The sequence below is a fragment of the Ostrinia furnacalis genome, unplaced genomic scaffold (genome assembly GCF_004193835.3).
Source record: "Ostrinia furnacalis isolate ACB-3 unplaced genomic scaffold, ASM419383v2 OfSCF3116, whole genome shotgun sequence".
In the NCBI taxonomy this organism is placed as follows: Eukaryota; Metazoa; Arthropoda; class Insecta; order Lepidoptera; family Crambidae; genus Ostrinia; species Ostrinia furnacalis.
Window position 1 is genome coordinate 72,234 of NW_021133355.1, and position 15,073 is coordinate 87,306.

Here is a 15,073-nt window from a genome sequence, read left to right on the forward strand (position 1 = left end):
TTGAAAAACAATCACACATTACTAAATAAATACATAATGTAGATTCATTTTTGAGTAATAATATGGAAAGAAGTATTTTGTGCCGCGTCGCGAGGGTTCGAGTATAAAAATTGAGATTTAAATCGATTTACGTTCGAAACTGCATTCCAACTCAAAGTCAACTTAAATATCAATATTTAGATCAACCAAAAGAATCGTGTTTATTAAAAATGTTAATTAAAACGAGACAATAATCCACGTTTGATATTGTTGCTGTCCTTATTTGGATCAAGATAGAGTTTATTTTTGTGCTTTTTTGCTATCCGTACACGGCTTGTCTACGCCATAGCTGGAGACATGCATGTACAGATATCACATGAAGCTAAATTCCATAGAATCTTAAGTAGTTGTATTAAGTTTCATTTTGCCACAAAAATGTGTCTGTTGTCTTCGGTACTCGTCTGCGCTACATTATTAATTATTTTTACAGACCTACTCCCATTATGAACTACTTAGTCACTTGCGTCAGACCGTTATTGGGAATCGAAAACATAACACTTTTTCAAACTTAGATAGCATCTGCGCAATGAAAGATGGCGTAGTAAGCTCTCCACTTTCAGTCAACTTTAGAGCAATTTGTTATTTTAACCATTTTAACCAACTTCATCAAAAGGAGGAGGTTATGTTACTAATAATCAAAGAAAGCTTTCTTTGAGTATTTTTATTTTATTTTTCTATGCTGAATAAAGTATTCTTATTCTTATTCTTATTCTTGAGTCTTTAAGTCTAGATGCAGACTGGCATATTACATAATATCCATTAATAGGTAACTATTCCCATGACAAAGTAATGTGTTCGTCACTACAAAATATCAGGAAAGCTAAGAAACTAGCCAGATTGTGAAAGCTTTTATGTACTTTTATTGGTAGACGAAAAAACTGTAGATGTTGCAGTTGGACTGATGGGAACGTAGGAAGAACATTAAGGTGACTTACTTCGTGCAATTTAACTTTAAAAAGGTAATGATGATGAAATTGATTGATAGATGAAGAAAATGTCAAACAATAGCTAATTTTATAAAAGAACTGGATCATTTCTCGAAAGGTAAAATATCTGTGTATCTGATACTAAGAAAGTTTAAAGTCCTACTCAATATTTTCTTACTATAGTAACACAATGCAGATGCTAATACTTAAAATATTTAGAAGTAGTAAACACATTCATTAATATGTAATTCAATGGTATGTAATGTGTAAGACCATATACTTATTCTTAATTGTATAAAAATAAGGCATGTAATACTTAGAAAATTGAGTGGAATAATACCATAATTATTCTTTTATTTCTATTCCTTTTTGGTATAGTCTAAATATAATTTCAGGTGCGTTGAATGAAAACACATACAAAACATACGGTCATACATATAATAATTATGTTAGCATCACATGGTAGCAGAATGTAGGCGAGTATAATGTAGGCAGTAAGTAGCATGAATAGCACTGATGAAAAACCTGATGTATATCGACCTTATATGTATTTATGTTGGCATCGCTTCTGAAGTAAATATTAATGCGTCATTTATGTGTATAATTTTTGTTTATTATTATTTATTTTCAAAGTTACTATTTTATATTTGTAATAATTACGCCATCAGCTAAATCTTAATGTATTTTTAATTTTAAAAAAGTCCAATAATCTTTAAAAAAACAGTATCCTACATTTTCTATAACAACTTGAGCCTCCCTGTGTTGCCTCAAAAAATAATACATGTGGTGTACGCCACACACATAAGTTAACGTGCCCTTTAAAGCACATACATCTATCTAAATATATTAACTCAAAGGTGACTGACTGACTGACATAGTGATCTATCAACGTACAGGCCAAATCACTGGACGGATCGGGCTGAAATTTAGCATGCAGGTAGAATGTTATGACGTAAGCATTCGCTAAGAAAGGATTTTACGAAACTCTACCCCTAAGGGGGTAAGCGGGATTCACGCGTACGAAGTCGCGGGTGGCCGTTAGTTTATAATTACCATTGTAGACATGCCCTACTATCACGATGAACAATTCTCTTTTATCTTACTACGATGTTTACTACGCGCTATCACCGCTGATAACGGTATTGTGAAAGTGGCTCCTACGCCTTGTTTCACTGATAATAGCTTTATCAAAGATTTTCGGCGCTTGATAACGGAATTGATAAACAAATGACAGGCGTGACTTAAATAAAACAGATAGGGTTCCGTATTTAAATGGTTTCTTTTTCACCTGTGTGTGCTACGACTATGCCTTAGGTCATTTTAGTATTGTTGCCTGGGACTTAAATCACAGGATCCCTATAATATTTATTTTTACCTATATTGGTGCTTAATAATTTCTTATAAAGTGAACCCCGATAATCTGGACCCTGGCTAATCCGGCACCCCCTGTAATCCAACATGCCTACGGCTATTACTGTAGGTAGATAACTAATACATCATTTTCCATTATAAAATCAAAGTAATTTGACGCATTACAAGGTACGTCTTCGAAAACATCCGAATTATAGGTGGTCTCATAGACAGTATTACTTTATAATTCGAAAAATCGCGACACNAACAAGTGAAGTCAATTTAGAGCTTGTAATAAAGCTGGTAAAAATCGCGACACCGCCCTGCAAAACGTTGGCGGGTTCACTGTATGTAGTACGTTGAAGTTGCGACAAAGTTTAGTTTTGCAAGAATATGTCTATTACCTATTTGTGAAAGAACATAAAAAATCCATTATTTAAATAATATTTTTGTATTAAAAATAAAGTACGTGTTTTGTGTGTCCCATTTAACTACATATTGAACCCTACTACACTCATGCTTACCACAAGTATAGGTATTTTTAAAAATAGGCAGGTGTCGATAAGATATATAATGTATTGTTATTTACGATAAATCGTCGAAAATTAGAAGGTATTGATAAAGTTTTCACGCAATTTCGACGTTTGTTATCTTTCTTTTATCGAATAAAAACCTACAATATACTCTAGGTACTTACAGTCGTTAGCGCGAGAAAGTATTTGTTAACAAAGTAGTATTTATGTATTACAACTAGTCTTATGTATGTTTCTGTCAAAATCAAGCTTTGAATCATTTCAGTGCTAAAAGACTTTAACCATTTTAGTTGGTTATGAATCGATCACTCAATCTAAGTATCTCGTAGTAAGTTACAAAGAGCAAAATAAATTATTTAAAAATTATTTTTGTGAAACTAATTGTTACTTTTATTTATAGTGACTAAACAAAAAAGAGTCATCATCATCAGCAATCCAGCATCCTTGTCTAAAAATAGGTCTCTATCAGTGCTATTAAACAGAGCAAGATTGACTTTTGGTGGAACACCGAGTTCTGAGCTGAGTATTCCACTTTGAGCACCCGTCCAATTCCACCTGGCACCTGGCCTATTCCACTTAGAGCACCTATCGATATTTTGGGCAGGTGCTCTAAGTAGAATTAAAATTTAATTAAAATTTAGAGCACCTACAACACAGTGGCGTAGTACTGGCTGCTAGTATTTGACGTCCGAGTTCCAAACGGACGAAGCCAACGGCCAAAGGTAGGTAATAAAATATAACAGATACATATTTTTTGCAAGAACCAATTTCTATATTGTAAAAATAATACATAATTATGTCCACCCACACAAGCTATGTCACATTTCGGAGAAATATATTCATATAGCATCAATTTAAAGTTTGGTACTGACGCATAGTTTAAATATATTTATTCTTGAAGAGTTGAGGTAAACATGCACATATGAAGTGATCAGGGTCCCGTAGATTTTCTCTATGACTTGCCTACTTACTTAGGTTCTATACCTCATCTTTGAGTCTACTAAGGTACTTCAACGTTCGTTTTATCGCATATTATCTGCGACTTCTCTTAACACCGATTGCAGAATTTTTCAGATACAAAGTTTAATCCCCTTTCTCCTTTAATTTTTCTAGGCAATCTCGATTTAACTCCATACTTACTATAAAAAAAATCATAGAGTTACTTTCGCGTTTAAAATATGGATATAGAAACTAAAGATGTATCACATAAAAATAATACCAATTGAACCCTACGTTACAAGTTCCTAAGTTTCTTTAGTCACATGTGATATCGTTGTTTGAATCAATGAATGAAATAAAAATAAATACCTAAGTTTGTTGGAAACAAATGTTTTATTCAACATCCATCTCACAACACGTTTCTACAGTTTTATTTACTCCGTTTACGAATTTTCCTCGGCAATTATACCGAACTGGCTTAATAAATGAGGATGTACTCTGTTTGGTTGTGAAAAATGGCGCCTACGAAAATGTAACACCGACAAAAAGCGGTGTCGCAATAAAAAAGCAAAAACTTTGAACTATTTAGACGACGTTAAAGCAGTCGAGGTTTCGGCAGTTTTACAAAACGAACTAAATACTCTAAAAATAATACAGTAAAGACCAAATTCCTCAATCAAAGACAAAACTGTTGCAATGTACAACACTCCGCGTGCGATTGTTGATGGTATAACGCCGTCCAAAAAAGTAGGCGCGGTTTTTCCTGTGTTCTCCTTGGATTCGATAGTGCTTGTATGTCCATCTGAAACCAGTCACGTTGTAGTTGTGCAGAAAAAAATGGCTGGTGAGCTCATGCGGCTGAATGGCCTTGAAAACGCAGGCTCTAGTGCGGCGAGAATTGGCCGCTGTCTTTTTGTTTTGTTATACCATAAATGGATTACTACGTGATGCTCATGGACCATTAAACATTAGAAATAGATTTTCTTTTTTACCCAAACATAANAGGTATACCATGATTGATACTTTTGGAGTCGGTGCAGGCAAACTTTACAGGTTTCATAATCTTGGCACTCATAAGCATAATTCCAATAATCAGTGCTTGTTTATCATTTGCTTTATTTTCTCCATAATTAAAGTTAAATTAAAACTAATTTTCCTTTACTTTCGCAGAATTTTGCGTTTAATTTGTTGAATATTATATTGATTAATTACCTCACCACGGCTGTGGTTAGATAAATAATTTCTGGTAAAAACTTTTACCATAATTTCCGTGTTGTTGACGGAAAATTATTGTTTTGCGCCTAATTATTTTAAATGAGAAATTGATAATACCATAATTTAAATTCTGTCGAATAATAATGTAATAGTTACAATAATGTCAGATAAGCGTGCCAATGTTAGCTGGCCTTATTACAAACGTATAAAGCAATGGTTCCCAAAGTTGTCTGGGCTACGACTCATCTAATATTATGTAGAATTTTTCATTTACTATATGTATATTGAACAACTATTCGCACATTATTGTTGTATGCAGTTTAAGTTGGTGTCCGTGACTTCCACTCGACATGGGGCACTGAAAACCAGCGCCTTCCCCACCATGGGCCACGGCATATTCTGAGTGGAGTCCCATTGCGATGGGCATCGCTGTTGCAACATGGTGGCACTGCTCAGTTCACTTTTTATTTCCTTGTAATATTTATGTGCTATTTCTGTCCTTTTTCTTTGTTCTCTGAGTGATGTTCATCGTAATAAATTATTTCTTTCTTTCTTTTTTCTTAATACAAGTTCCAAAACTCAGGACCCACCGATAGGAAATTTCGCCCGCTGCCCAGCGGTTAAATCGGTAGGGTGGTGTGTCGTTCTACAGGCAGGGCCCACTCAATGTTCGCTCGCGACCCATAGTTTGGGAAACCCTGGTATACAGAATAAAATACGCGATAGCGAGTCTTCTCACTTCCTGCTCGCCGAATAAGTACAGTGCAACTACACTCCCATTTGGAATACACACACGCATTTTAATACACATTAGGTTCAAAATGTTATAGATATGGGTATCTACACAAAAACGCCAATTAAACAAGTATAAGTATAGTACCGGTATAGTACTGTACCTACTAGACTCGTTAGACATGTTGCTTTATTTTTACTCTAGGTATTAGACCTATGTTTCTTAAAATTTGATTTTTTTGCTCCACAGTTTGGCTCTAATGTTCGTCCCAACTAGAAAATAGTATTGGCAGCAACGTTGGCACAAACTATTCGTTAGATCCACATGGTGGACAAGTGGTGTTGGAACCAACGTTGGGGCCAACATGTAGAGTCGGAATTAAATGACCACGTTAGGTAGAATTTTGTTCCAAATCTCGCAGAAACTCTAGTGTTAAATAATTAATTAATCACAAATGCCTTATTGGTAAACTTTAGAATTTAAGAAAATAAATAATCTACACAAAATTATGTCTAATTAAGTTACCACAAAATAACCTTCTGTGCGAAAATAAGTTATTATGATAAAACAAAACAAAGGATTAAATATTATTATATTCTCAAATTTTTAAATTGACAAAATACCAATATTCCTTTGTCAACAAGGAAAAATATTTAAAATTTTCCGTGTTTGGGAAAATTCTATTAACATTTGAAACAAATATTATTTCAATTGTAATAAATAACAAAATTACAAATATTATTTACTACTACGGTATCACGGCTCTTCCCTAACTGTATGTAAAACCGTATTCGTGGTTTAATTAGTTGTCGTAGCGTCTACTTGTTTTAATTAAATTAATAGTTTTATTAGGCTAAATTAGTAGGTTTGTCCGTTTGTCCTTTTTAGTTCGTAGTAGTAGGAGGTAACGGTACACCCGTACCTAGCGTGTTATAAAAATAAAATCACTAAAAATAGGACTCACGAAGGGTTACCTACGAACCCTAAAAATGAAACGTAATTGGTTTTCTATCACATTTTTATGCATAATCCATAATTTTCACTTTTCCTACCAATAATCTAGACAGGACCTGTAATATACAGGGTGTTAGGTAAATGGGTATATGAGCTGACACTAGCCCATGTTAACATGGGCATATAAATAGTATGGTATGGTGAAGTCAGAAATTTGATATCATCATTTTAATTTTTTACATTTTCATACAAAATAAATTTAAAAAACATCCGATTTGTATGAAAATTAAAATAACTAAAATGAAGATATCAATTTTCTGACTTCACCATACTATTTATTTATATGACCATGTTAACATGGGCTAGTGTCCGCTCATATACCCATTTACCTAACACCCTGTATAACCTCTTTATGTAGAACCGAGAGCAAAGGTTGGAGTAATAAATAGATTCACGTCTGTATTCACAAACGATGCTTGCTTAAGTGAAGCAGCAAATCGAACGCACAGCGTTGGATATAGCTCTGTGATTGGCTCGTGTATCACCCTGTGTGTCCACGCGCATTGTGAGACCTCATAGTAATGTTTGGGCGTACATGTCCTAAGACTGTAGTCAATGTAGTGTAAAATGTAACCAAGAGCAAAGGTTGAGGTAATAAATAGAATCCATAATTATGTATGCAGTAAGTACATACGTAAACTGTTCATGTTCAACTAGACTTGCAATAACACGAGAAAATTTTCCTTTTCCTATACCTAAGATCATCAATCAGCTCCGGTATGAATTGCAAAAGCATTCTCATACCAAAGTCCACTAGAAATGCACTCGTAAATGACGTTCTTATTTCGTTAGGATAAGGTCGATTTCATGGTAACTTTGTTAAATTTGATATGCAGTTGTAGTCTTGTATGTTTTTATATATTTTGATACACCAATGGGAAATCATTTAAGCATCCATTGCATCAAGCCTATGTTACAGATTAAAGAGGATTGCTTATAAGAACCAGGTACATATTCATAAAAAAATTCTATTTGCTACGAGTTGTAACACTACATAAAAATAATAAACCAAGTAACTACAATTTGAAATCTTCTTAAAATAAATCTATATAATTTGTAACTTTGTTTGTATTGAATACACTCCAAAACTACTGGACTGATTTGAAAAAATCTTTTACCATTCTAATCCTAATTATATGCGAATAAAACAGTTTTGTATGTCCTTGCAAAAATTGTTAACATTTTTTTTTCTGAAAACAATTAGAATTTATGAACGAAAATGTAGAGCCAAAGAAATATGGTAGCCATGTACTGTTGATACATAGGCTTAACTAGGCTTAACTGAATCCCTTCGCTTTAAAAACTATTTATTCTACATCTTTCCTACTATATGGAAGGCCACAAACTATGTTGTAAATGATAGGTGCCAAGACCCATATCGGTCCACGTGACTATGTTATTTTATAATGACGGTTGTTTATTATAGGAAAATGATAATAGTCGCAATTTTTCCTTCATGTTACTATAAGCACTCCTGCACACGACGCCGCTACCGCGCCGCCGCCGCGCCGTCGCCGCGCCTTTGCACTGTTCATACGCACCGAGTATCAAAGCATAATTTAGCCCGCGGCGCGCGGCGGCTGCGTGGCGGCGGCGCGGCGGCGGCGCGGTAGCGGCGTCGTGTGCAGGAGCGCTAATGTTGCTAGCCGAGTCGCTGTCTAAATGGCGTACACAAATTAAATTGAAGCAGTGTCATGCTATTACAATGATTTAATTACGTGGCCCCTAACTGAGTAGAGCTGCTTAGTACGGTGACTAGAAGCCGAATAAAAATAAACGAATAAATATTTATTTAAAAAACCCAGAATGTTCGAGCTCTATTGTACGCTTTGTACCTCTTAAGATTCGAACCAGAAACTGCAGCTCGCAGGTACTACGCCTAGTACATAATATGTACAGGCGTAGTAACTTATGTACCTACGCAAACCACCAGCAGGTATTATTGTCTATACTCGTATGTGGTTGTTCCTGGAATTTTGTATTAAGAAATTATAAAATAAAAATTTTAGAGCTTATTGGTTCATTTTGATGGAAAAAATACCACCACGCTACGCATTAATTAAAAATTTACTTCTGATTAGTTTCACAATAAAACTCATGGGTTTCAAAGTTTACCATGAAAGTATATATTATATAAATTAACACTTCAGTTGAATGTAAAGACCCTATTGGTACTTATACAATTTATAAATTGTTACCATAAATTATAGTAACATTGTACCATTATAGTCCAAAATATACCTATTTTAACTACTGATTCGTACATTATCAAGCGGAACATTTTTCCCAATTACGAAACAATCAAATCTCGAGCTTAGAGATAGCTAGTTCGATTCTCGACGGGGTTATCAGTCATTTTGTAACCAATCAAGGTTGTGACACAGTTTTCTTCGGTCGTCATGCTTTATCTTTGAGTGTTCATTCTATTTTGGCTGCCATATTGTTTGATGCGCGAAATTTTAACTTTTTAGTTAAAAAGTTTTGTAATGCATGCGCAAGTAGAGCGTAGTAAAATTCCCCGTTGAATAAATAAAAAAAAAGTAACTCATGAGATTGACCCGGATCTAAATTTTTGAAAGAAGTTATTTTTCTAATGTAAAAATGTTAGATGATTGAGATAATATGTGTGTATTTATTTAAATCAGCGATAATTATGGTCTTCATAATACTTTAGAAAAAAAAATAATTCGCGAAATAGTTTCCCAACTTTTCAGCCCCTTTTTTACGCTCTACCTCGACTTTTAGTTAAAATTGACTATACCAAATACTGTATTAATTAAATGCGACACCAAAAACTTTTTTTTCATCAGGTGAATTACATAACTTTCATTTGATTCAGAAATAATACATTTTTTATGTGACAGGAGGCAAACGAGCAGACGTCGCCCATAGACACCCATAGATACTCGTATTTTTCATACGAATTTTCGAGACTAACAACGTCTCTCTGTATACTAAGCCGGGCGTTCCACCAAGTCTCAAAAATGCAACAACGACTACTTTCAATTCAACTAAAACAACACGCTGTTATCCAAAAGATACACAGAATTAGGTTACCTACATTAGAAAGAGAGAGTGAATCCGACTACGAAGATATCTGAGGTTATCGCTTAACTTACTGCTCCATTTAACTGCGGCTTGTCCTCGACTGTTTTGGTAATATTAATCCGTAAGTGATTACAAGTAGGCATTCGATAACTATGGTGTGATAATAAAGTAACATTTCACAGTACGTTGAACGATTAGATAAAATCGCTGCAGATTTTTATCTTGGATATTGGTGTTGTCATGGTATTAATGAACTTTATTTGGTTTGGATCATTCGTTAGTCCCTTTCAACGCAGCCCGATGGTCCCCTAAAATAATTATTGTCCAAATAAATTCAAATCTCCAGCCCAGGGCACAGAATAACCCAGAGCTCAAATCAGAATAGGTGTAACCTAGGGTTCATACGGTAACCCTACGGCATTCCCAAAAAACTCATTTTTGGTTCATTGGGTCGAATTTTATTTAGTTTTGGATAAACGGTGTTGTTGACACTGTTCTATTAAAATCAGAGTATCAAGATTAGTGATGAAGAGATTTCAAGAACAATGTAGGCAGAAAAGAATAATGTGTTACCAACATGAAAAACAAAACGAGTGTTTCCGTATACTACGAGTACTACTGAATTATATTATGCGAATAAGGCTGCAATGGCGATTGGCGGTATTTATATTAAACTTTGTTTCAAGATTATGCTAATTAATTAGGTAAATAAGTATAACTAATCTGCACATAGCCTTGTAATTTACATTTTTGCACTAAATATTAAATCATGATTTATCTTTCGAATAGAAACAAGTCAATTAATATTATAATCAGGATATAGTCGAGTTTCACTTCAGAGTTTGAAATAAAAATGTTTTACGCAGCCGATTGCATAAAGTGCCTACGCAATTTATTATTATCTAAATAATTACTCCGTTGTATACGATACTGATTAGTTTAATTATTATACTTTACGCCTGTGCGGCAAACTAAGGCGGTGCGTGTACTGAGATGAGATGAGATGCAATCAATATGCAGCAATATGCATACAATCTACAGGAGATAAATATTAACAAAACACTCTATTTATTTGAATTCGTGTACGTAAAATAATAAAATGAGTAATATGAGCCTATTTTATGTATTTTTGAAACATTTGAAAGCAGTATTGTGATTTATCTTATGGATTAATCTGATGGATAAAGACTACAAAAAAACTTATAGAGACTTTTGAATAAATGAAATGAGAATGGTACTAAAATTCACATCAAAAATGCTCATATTTTCCTTCTTCGTAATTAATAGGATTCATATTACTTGAAAGTAATTCCTGTAGGAGTTACGATGCGATTTTGAAAATGCACATGCGATTTGAATTTCGGATTTTAAAAGTTTAATTCTCTTAACAAGTAGGTAATTATCAAAAAATTCTAATTGTTGAAGGCATACATTTTATAGTTCAATCACTTTTTTGAGAAATTTGGCTACTCTACTCTGCGTTCTTCGCTTGCATCTCAGCCTGCGCACAGCGTTATAGTTTCCAGTTTGTCGCTAACTACAAACGTGTTCGACCACTGATACTTATTCATCGAATTTGCATACAACTGTATTAATGGTGGTAGGAGTAATTGAGCAGAAAAAGAAAATTATTTCTCGTAATTAACGAGAAATAATTTTCTTTTTCTGCTCACTTTGTAGCATGCGTTGCCTTTTTGTAACTCTACCAAAGCCCTGCCTCTGAGCCACAATCACTTCAAGCTATCCACCTCTCCTACTCGTATCTCTTTCTCCCACCATTTCACACCTAGGTCCTAGCCAAGTATCCACGTGCGGTGATACGACACGCGAGCCGCGTGTCTAGGGTTACGTAACGCAATCCGACTTTCAATGTCGGCAGACCGCGCCGGTGCAGGTACTGTGAACTATCATTGAGCACTCGTATCATATTGTTTGCTAAATACAACAATTTGTTCTATAAATGGTGTATGGTTGAAAAAATCCGCCGAGCTATCCTGATGACGATTTTCTGGGATTAGTAGGATTTTTTTTACAAATTTAGTTTAATACAACAATAGCTTTTAAATGTTTTCCTTAGGAGTCCCTTGGCCAAGTGACAGTTGTAAATCTATACTAATATTATAAAGAGATAAAGTTTGTGTCTTTGTATATTTGTTAAATTGTAAGGGGTAATCTCGGGATCTACTGAACCGATTTTAAAAATTCTTTCACCAATAGAAAGCCACATTATTTCTGAGTGTCAAAGGTTATATAAAAAACCGAAAAAATCCACGCGGGTGAAGCCGCGGGCGGAAAGCTAGTACGAAATAATTTCGCTTCATTGTTTTTTGTTTCGTTACCTACCTACTTCGATCCGTAAATCAAACTGTCACGAATTTTACATTTGCTATTTCACGCACCCAAAACGCTGCGTTTCAGGTGACCTGTAAAATTTGTAATGAATTCAAACAATTGTGTAGAGTGCCTGAATCTTTAAGTTCTGGGCGTATTTTTTATGATAAGTCCCTTACCAAGTTAATGTGAGCATGATTTTAATCCACGTAGAAAAGCTTCTTTTTAGTATGGGAAATGAGAAAAAATTACCGCATCATTCTTGATCGGGAAAAGTAAGACGNTGGAGTTGTTGACACTGTTCTATTAAAATCAGAGTATCAAGATTAGTGATGAAGAGATTTCAAGAACAATGTAGGCAGAAAAGAATAATGTGTTACCAACATGAAAAAGAAAACGAGTGTTTCCGTATACTACGAGTACTTATACTGAATTATATTATGCGAATAAGGCTGCAATGGCGATTGGCGGTATTTATATTAAACTTTGTTTCTAGATTATGCTAATTAATTAGGTAAATAAGTATAACTAATCTGCAAATAGCCTTGTAATTTACATTTTTGTACAAAATATTAAATCATGATTTATCTTTCGAATAGAAACAAGTCAATTAATATTATAATCAGGATATGGTCGAGTTTCACTTCAGAGTTTGAAATAAAAATGTTTTACGCAGCCGATTGCATAAAGTACCTACGCAATTTATTATGATCTAAATAATTACTCCGTTGTACACGATACTGATTAGTTTAATTATTATTACTTTACGCCTGTGCGGCTAACTAAGGCGGTGCGTGTACTGAGATGAAATGAGATGCAAGCAATGTGCATACAAACCACAGGAGATAAATAAATAAATAAATTTTATTATTATTTATTATAAAAATATTTGCAAAACACTCCATTCATTTGAATTAAAGTTAACATCATCATCATTTCAGCCATAGGACGTCCACTGCTGAACATAGACCTCCCCCAATGATTTCCACAATGGCCGGTTGGTGGCGGCCTGCATCCAGTGCCTTCCTTTATGAGGTAAATTAAAGTAAAATAATAAAATGATAAATAGGGAGCCTATTTTGAAATCTGAAAGCAGTATTGTGATTATTGATATTATTGATATAATGAATATAAGACTACAAGTTTTTAGAGAATGGTACTAAAATTCACGTCAACTTAAATGGTATTCTTTGCTTTCTTTAATTCGTGGATTCAGAATTTCAGAGCAATTATGATAATATTCATAATTATTATTACTTTCAGGAGCTTGCGAATTTTAGGAATGCATCATGCGATTTAAATTTCGGATTATTTGCAAGTTTGTCTCTTGATAAGTAGGTTAATCAAGCAAATCGAATACCTATTGCTGAAGGCATACATTTTGTAGTTGATGCACTTGTTTGAGAAATTACTTTTAATCTTGGCTGCTCTACTCTGCGTTCTTCGTCTGCATCTCAGCGTGCGCGCAGCCTTATACAAGAACTGCGATTCCCGTTTGTCGCCAACTACAAATGTGTTCGACCACTGATACTTATTCATCGAATTTGCATACAACTGTATTAATGGTGGTAGGTGTAATTGAGAGAAAGAAATTAACAAGAAATACCTACTTTTATTTTTAAAGCAATCGTAACACGAGCTTGAGGTCCAGGTAACATTATTATTTGTCTCTACAATCATTGTAGACAGGGTTAAAATCACAAATTACTGGCTTAAATATAGATGATGATACGTTTCATCAATTATACGGAAATCTACATATAAGCGTTAAAAGACGGATAATCTAGAAATGTGAAATATGCAAAAAAGGAAAGTCACTATTAAAACGTGTAGACAGAGAGATATAAATATTGCACAATACAGAAAATTTATATGGCACAGTTTAGGCGGATTCCAGACAATCCAGGAAGAGGACATTTTAAGTAAATCCCTTATTTTCACCTAAATATCTATTTTTACGTTCCATTGTCTCAATTAGCATTCATCGTCTTTTTGTACACATTGATAAATTCATGCGTTCGTTCGTTTCAGCCAAATGACGTCCACTGCTGGACAAAGGCCTCCTCCAAGGTTTTCCACAATGCACGGTCCTGCGCTGCCCGCATCCAGGCTCTTCCCGCGACCTTTACCAGATCGTCGGTCCACCTAGTAAGAGGTCTGCCCACGCTACGTCTTCCAGCCCGTGGTCGCCACTCGAGAAATTCATGCAAATGAAGTCAATAGTCACGCGCTATTTTAACTCTACTAAAGCCCTGCCTCTGACTCACAATCACTTATCTCTTTCTCCCACCATTTCACACCTAGGTCCTAGCCAAGTATCCACGTGCGGTGATACGACACGCGAGCCGCGTGTCTAGGGTTACGTAACGCAATCCGACTTTCAATGTCGGCAGACCGCGCCGGTGCAGGTACTGTGAACTATCATTGAGCACTCGTATCATATTGTTTGTTAAATACAACAATTTGCTCTATAAATGGTGTATGAGTGATAAGATCCACGGAGCTATCCAAATGAGTTTTCTATATTTAGAAACTTGTATTTTTTTACTAAATAATAGATCCACCAAGTGACAGTTGTAAATCCAAAATCACTTCGCTCCAGTATTTTTTGTTTATAGTTAAGTACTACTTCGCTCCGTAAATCAAATTGTCACGAATTCTTCTTTTGCTATTTCACGCACCCAAAACGCTGCGTTTCAGGTGACCTGCGTAATGAATTCAAACAATTGTATAGAGTGCCTGAATCTTTAAGTTCTGGACTTTTTTACCAGTCCCTTACGAAGTTAATGTGAGTATGATTTTAATCCACGTAGAAAAGCTTCTTTTTAGTATGGGAAATGAGAAAAAATTACCGCATCATTCTTGATCGGGAAAATTTGTAAGACGACGGATGCCGTCCACTGCTGGACAAAGGCCTTCCCCTTCGACAAGCAATCGACAAAATG